We start from the raw sequence: 7,354 nt of genomic DNA, 5'->3' as shown, positions 1-7,354 counted from the left end.
TCTTGTGAAATCCTTATCAACCACTCTCAGGGAGATACAAAACAATAGCACTATCAGCATCCCTCAAGTTGCACACCTGTTTAGGAAATGAAATGTTGTTCCTAACCGGGTCATTCTGATTCCAGATACCATGCCCCTGACATACCATCCTGCCCTCTAACTCCCTTTCCCCACCCCCATGTCTAATACCAGAGGTTTGAATAAGAAACAGTAGACTGTGTTTCTAATAACAGGGTGTTTTTTTCTCTAAAAACTTCATATTCAAACTTTGGAATCATTTTATCTGTTAAAAATCAGCATAATAATAATTGGGTTTCCTGAGGAAGAGGAAGGAAGGTCTAACATAATTCAGCCCCCTAGCCATTGTTTTCTTTCATTTGTAGAGAGAAAAAAGGATAAAAAGGGATCTCATGAAAGTAGAAGGGAGAAGAGTTGGGTAGAGGAAGGGGATCTGAAAAGGAAGGAGAGGAGGAACTGGGGAGTGAAATTGACCAAATTATGTTATGCACGTGTGCAAATCCCACTATGATGCATTATTATGTACCATGAAAAAAATTTAAAATATGCTTAACACAAATTACAAGGATACTACTGGGATGGTATCATCAAAAAATGGAAAATAAGAATGTGGAGAAATTTGAATCCTCAAATATTGCTGATAGGAATGTAAAAAATGATACTGTTGCTATGGAAACCAATTTGGCAGTTCCTCAAAAAATTTAAACATGCAGTAACCATATCATTCAGCAAGTCCATTCCTAGGTTTATACCCAGGAGAACTGAAAATGTTTTCCTGCAGAACCTTGGACATGATAGCCCCCAAATGGATATGACCCCAGTGCCCATTAACTGATAGATTGGTAAAGAAAATGTGGTATATTTATACAAGGGAATCATCATTCAGCTGTGAAAATGGAGTGCTACATGTACAACGTGGATGAACCTTGGAGACATTATGATAAGTGAAAGAAGCCAGACACACATGACCACATACTGTATGATTCTGTGTACATAGGAATTTTCCAGAAAGGACAAATCCATGAAGACTAGATTTGTGGTTGCCAGGGGGTGATAAGGAGTGACTGGATACAGAGTTTCTTTGGAGTATGGTGGTAATGTTCTGGAATTAAATAACAATGATGTTCTAAAACCTTGCCATTGTACTGAAACCACGTCGTTGTATTCTTAGTGAGTTGTAAAGTATGTGAATGCTCAGGAAAGGTGCTATGTGGAAGTCAAGAGTACTGGGACAGAGAAAGATTCCCCATTTGTGATGGACAGAATCCCAGGTTGATCTGGAGCAATTTTATAGAGAGATTAAAATTAAAAGAGTGAGAAAGTTTCAGAATAGACGAAGTGAGGAGAGGGGAATTTAAAGAATAGCACTTGTTAAAATATGTATTTGAAATGAAGTAGTAGAACATTTGAAGAATTTTAAGAATTTTTCCCTGATTGAAACCTGGATGCTTGTGCAGGAGAGGTGAAAGAGAAAAAGTACATCAAGCCAAACTGTTTGCTTTTGTGCTGATAAAACAAAACCAGGAAACAGGTTTCAAGGTAGAGTACTAAAGCTGGGTGCTGCTGCATTCCTGTAATCCCAGCCACTCAGTAGGCTGCAGAAGGAGGAGCACAAGTTCCAGTTCAGCCTGAGCAGCCTTTTGAGACTTGTATCAAAATAAAAAGTTTTAAAGGTCTGGAGAATTTAGTTCAGTGGTAGAACACCCTGGGGTTCAATTCCCAATAACCTTCCCACCCACCCCCCAAAAATGAAAAAAGTCACAAGCACTGTCTACTTTTCCTCTCCCAAAATAACTGAAAATAATACATATGTCAGTACAGCCCACACTGAGGAACAAAGTAGATTGAGAAATTCCTCGTAGAAAGGGCCTGCTGAGAGCCAAGTGGCATAAGTAAGAGAAAAACCATAACAAGGACCTGCTGTCTGTAGCTTTATCTCTTTCAGGATAAAGAAGATCTTCAGGAGAAGATCCTTGAGAATTATTAGAGACGGGAGTAAATTGCCTACAAAAGGCAGTTGATAATCAGATTGACCTCAGGATTCTTGTCAGCCAAACTGGTTGTAAGAAGACAAAGCAGTAATATCTTCAGAAGTTTAAGGAAGTTAGAAGTCTGCAGGCAAACTTTAGAGATGTTGTATGTTTGGTTCTAGATCACTGCATAAAGTAAATATGTGGCCATATTGCAAATTACATGGACTTTGGTTTCCCAGTCCATATAAACTTACGCTTATACTAGACTAAATGTGTGATAGCATTGGGTGTTTAAAAAAAAAAAAACTACATGCCTGAATTTAAAAATACTTGATTACTTAAAAATGCCAGTATTGGGCTGGGGATGGGGCTCAAGCGGTTGTGAGCTCGCTTGTCTTGCGTGCAGCCTGGGTTCGATCCTCAGAACCACATACAAACAAAGATGTTGTGTCCGCTGAGAACTAAAAAAATAAATAAATATTTTAAAAAATGCCAGTATCATCAGAGCTTTCAGGGAGTCTGTCTTTTGCTAGTGGAGGGTCTTGCCTCGATGTTGACGGCTGCTGATTGATGAGTGCGATGACTGCTGAAGGTTAAGTTGGATATAGCAATTTCTTTAAAATTTGGCACATCAGTTGGTCCTTTCATGAAAGAACTCTCATGGGATGCTGTTACGCCTTTACCCACCGTGTTCACTTTCTGTCACTGTGACAAAGTACCTGAGAAGATCAAAGAAGGAAAGGTTATTTTGGATCATAGTTTCATAGGTTTCAGGCCATTTTTCTGTGGGGACTGTGGTGAGGCAGAACATTGTGGCAGGGAGCATGTGCTGGAGTGCAGCTGCTTATTTTATGGCAGCCAGGAAGCAAAGGGGGCCAAAACCAGGATATTTCATTCAAAGGCATGCCCCAAATGATCTACTACCTCCAACTAGGCCCACCTCTTATGGTTGTACCACCACCCAGCAGGCCATCAAGCTATAGTGGAAACAATTCATTCATGAGGCCAAAGCCTTCGTGATACAGTCAACTTCAGAGACCCCACCTCTGAACACTGCTGCAGTGGGACCAAGCCTTCAACACATCAGCTTTTGGGGGACATTTTGGATTCAGATTCTAACACAGTAGAACTCCTTTCATAAGTGGAGTTGATCCTCTGAAACACTGCCACCGCCTTATCCACTAAGTTGATATTCTTAGTCTTTGGTTATCTCAGTGGTGTTTCCCGGTATCTTCAGGAGTAGATTCCATCTCAAGAAACACTGTCTTTGCTCTTAAGAAGCAACCCCTCGTCCATTAAAATTTTATCATGAAATTGTAGAATTATGTCACATATTCAGGCTCCACTTCTGATTCTAGTTCTTTTGCTGTTTTTGCCACATCAGGTTACTTCCTCACTGAAGTCTTGAGACCCTGAAAGTCAACCACAAGGGTTGCAACCAACTCCTTCCAAACTTCCTGGGTGTTGGTATTTTAGGGTCATCTAGAATAGTGAATCCTTCCCAGAAGATTTTCCATCAGAGGAATCACTTTGTGTGGCAGCTATAACCTTATAAAAGGGACTTCCTAAGACTTGAAAGTAAAAGTTACTCTGACCCATGGGCTGTAGAGCAGATGTGGTGTTAGTAGGCATCAAAACAGCATTAGTCTTGAACCTCTCAGGGGTCTTGCATGACCAGGTGCATTGTCAGGAATTTTTTCCTCCTGAGCAGTAGATCTTGAAGTGTTGAGTAAACCATGTTGTAAACAGATGTACTGTCATCCCAGTGTTGTCCCATTCATGGGGCACAGGCAGAGGAGGATTAAGGGCCTAGGATTTTCAGTGAGTACTGGCTTCAACTTGTCATCAGCAACACTATCTCCTAACTTAAAAGAGTCAGTCTGTTCTTTGAAACCAGGCCTTGAATTCTCTAGCTATGAAAATCCTAGATGGCATCATCTTCCAAAACATGGCTCTTTTATCTGTTGAAACCTGCTGTGAGCGTGGCTGGACCTGGTGGGTAACTCAGTGCCACTGGCACACCAGCACTTGCTCTGTCATGCTGTGGAGACGTTGCTGCTGCTTTCACCATTGAGAGTTCTGTACGGAATCTGACTCTTGGCAGATAAATGATGTGTGAATATTTTCTGCCATTTTGGGGTTGTCTTTCCACTTAAAGGAAAGTGTCAGTACACAGTTTTGTCCCTGTGTGAACATCGTAGAGTATGCTTACGTGAAGTTGGTTATGCCACTAGTTAATCTGAGGCTACTATCATATCATCATGTACGTGGTCCATCATTGACCGAAATGCCATTTTTGTAGCACATGACCATAAAAACATTTAAAGCTTATCACTTACAGGCTCTTTTCTCAAAGAGTTGCTAGAGGATGTTCTTCAGAAGAAAAATGAATAAAATACAAGAAGTTAATTGGTAAGTTAATTGGTAAAACATGCTGTCTAACTCACAGATTGGCAAGCCATGAACCTCTGGCCAAAGCTGACCTGCCCCATGTTTTGCCAACAGTTTAATGGAGATATAGCCACACCATTTGTTTAAGTATAATCCATGGTTGATTTTACACTATAACAGCAGAATTGAGTAATGACAATTTTATGTCCTGTGAAACCTGAATATTTACTATATGGGCCTTGACTATTTAAACCAGTTCAGTTCCCAGTCTAAATTATTAGTGTTGAAGTGTACTTAAAAATAACATTCTAGTGAATAAAGAAACTGTGGTACATATACACAATGGAATATTAATATTACTCAGCATTAAAAGAAAATCATGGCATTTTCAGGTAAATGGATGGAATTGGAGAATATCATGCTAAGCGAAGTAAGCCAATCCCAAAAACCCAAAGGCCCAATGTTCTCTCTCTGATAATGGATGCTGATTCATAATGGGGGCTGGGCATAGGAAGAATGGAGGAACTTCAACTGGGCAAAGGGGAGGGAGGGAAGGAGAGGGGGCATGGGGCCAGGAAAGGTGGTGGAATGAGATGGACTTCATTACCCTAGGTACATGTATAACTGCACATATGGTATGACACTACATTGTGTCCAACCAGAGAAATGAAAAGTTATGCTCCATTTGTGTACAGAGAATCGAAATGCATTCTGCTGTCATACATACCTAATTAGAACAAATAAATAAATAATATATATTTAAAAAATGGCATTCTGGGGCTGGGGAGATAACTCAGGGTAGAGCGCTTGCCTAGCCTGTAAAAGGCCCTAGGTTCAACCCCAGGACCCACCCCACCCAGTGACTCTGGAGGCTTTGACAGGAGGGTCACAAGTTGTAGGCCAGCCTGGGCAACCCTGTCTCAAATGTAAAAGGTCTGGGTATGTAGCTCAGTGGTAAAACACCCCTGAGTTCAGTCCCCAGAACTAGATAAAACTAGAATCCTTGACTCTGTCTGAAGGAGAGGTATGACAGACAAAGATCGGGGAGCTGGAGCCTGAGTCTTTGCCCTCTCGGGCTGAAAATGGTGCCAGGCTGGTGACCTGCTCTGGACACTGTCAAAAATGGGCAACAGTCCTCTAAAGGAATATTTCCTCCCTTGGTCTCTAGGATTCCTGGAGATCAGCATCAAAACAGTAAGCTTGTTAAGCCTGGGAAGTGTGACAGAAGGTGGAGATCCCAAGAGCAGTGTCCACAAACAGCAGTTGCCCCAGAGGACTGTCGCGCTGGGACTTCAGGTATGAAGTGTCCGCACAGTCCACAAAGAGCAAGCTGTGACTGCTTAAGCAAGAATGAAGAAACAAAGGAACTTCTAGAAACAAAATACATACAATTGTTCTTGAAGTGACAAAACCCTCAATGAAAATTTATATCTGAAAAGAAAATCACTGCCTTGGAAGTTGATTTTAAAGAAAGTACCTAGAATATAGCAAAAGGAAAAAAGGAAGTCTAATTGGAATCCCTGCAGAGAAGCACGAAGGGAGAAAGGATGAGTAGAAGTATTTACAGGAATAATGACTAAAATTTTTAAAAAGTGAAAATCATGAATCTTCAGGATAAATAAATCTAGAGAAAGTGAAGGGAAAACTAGAACGTGGTAGATCTGGGAAGCAGCTGGAGGCAGATTGCAGACTTCCGGCAGCAGCTGGGCAGCCACAGCATGTGGAGAAAGACTTCACAACTTGTGTGAGAAAATAATTGTCAAACTTTTGAACCCAGTATAATATCTTTGAAGAGAGGGGATAAACTAAATGTGGATTAAACAGAATTATAGATTTGATGAAATTGTGGATTTAACGAAAGTTTGCCATCATTAAACTTACAATAAAGACTTTTAAGAGAATATTATTCCAAAACAGTCAAATGTGAGGTGATATGGCAGGGATATAAAACAGCAAATGTGAATCCAGACAGATTATTTGTATCAAAATTAATCTGAGACTTTATTCCACTTTAGAAAATAAAGGTAGAAGGATCCTGTGTGCTTGTCCAGTAAATTGTGAAATTTTATGTCCTTAACTTTTTGCAAGGGAAAAATAAATAGAAAGCCACCCTGAAACGTTCAATGCAGCCCCCGTTGGCTGCCACCTTAGGATTTTATTCACCCACCACAGCAGTTTGAAGAATCTAAAATGTCCATTTCACCATTTAAGATGACAGACAAGAGGGCAATTTAAATAAAATTGGCTTCTGGGGAGCTGAGAGGCAAATCTGCCAGCAGGTTCCAAGGAGAATCTAGCATTTGTACTAGAACTTGCTAAAAATAGCGTGCATTTCTGCGTCCTGCTGGCACACCCTGATGTTCAGCACAGCTACCTGAACGTTGGACAGGTCACAGAGGAGGCTGGCAAGCACTTAAGAGGCCTCTAACTAATGACCTCAGACCCTGACTCTACCAAATGCTGTCAACACCCTTTTTCAACTTTTCTCATTTTCTGGGACCTGTTTTTAACCTCCCCCCAACCAAAACAAAATGTCAGAGGCCACAGTGCTCTGAACACGACTTGAACACAGAGGTGAGAAGCTCCTTCTAGTGCCACTGAAGTATATTTAAACAATGAAGCCAAGTCCTTGTCCTGGAGCTGTGGCCCTGGAGGGCCACAGAACCCACCATCCCAGTGTGGGTCTGAGGAGCTGGGAGCCAGAGGGGGCAGACCTGTCACCTCACAGGGGCAGGCTGGCCTGGTGTGGACACCTGCTCTACATACACCCCCACCCTTCAACATCCCCAATTTCACGAACCTCTCGCTTCCCAACAAATGGGTATAAAACAAGTGAGGCAGAGCTGAATGGGATTGTAGGGCTAGCCAGTAGCATGGCACTTTCCCAAGCCCTGATGAGCATGAATTTGGACCAATGGTGTTAACCCAAGTGTAGAGAAGCCCCCTAGACCAGCACATTCAGGCGGCAACCT

This window comes from Spermophilus citellus (genome assembly GCF_964194105.1).
Source record: "Spermophilus citellus genome assembly, chromosome: 6".
NCBI lineage: Eukaryota > Metazoa > Chordata > Mammalia > Rodentia > Sciuridae > Spermophilus > Spermophilus citellus.
Note: the sequence above shows the minus strand (reverse complement) of the source record.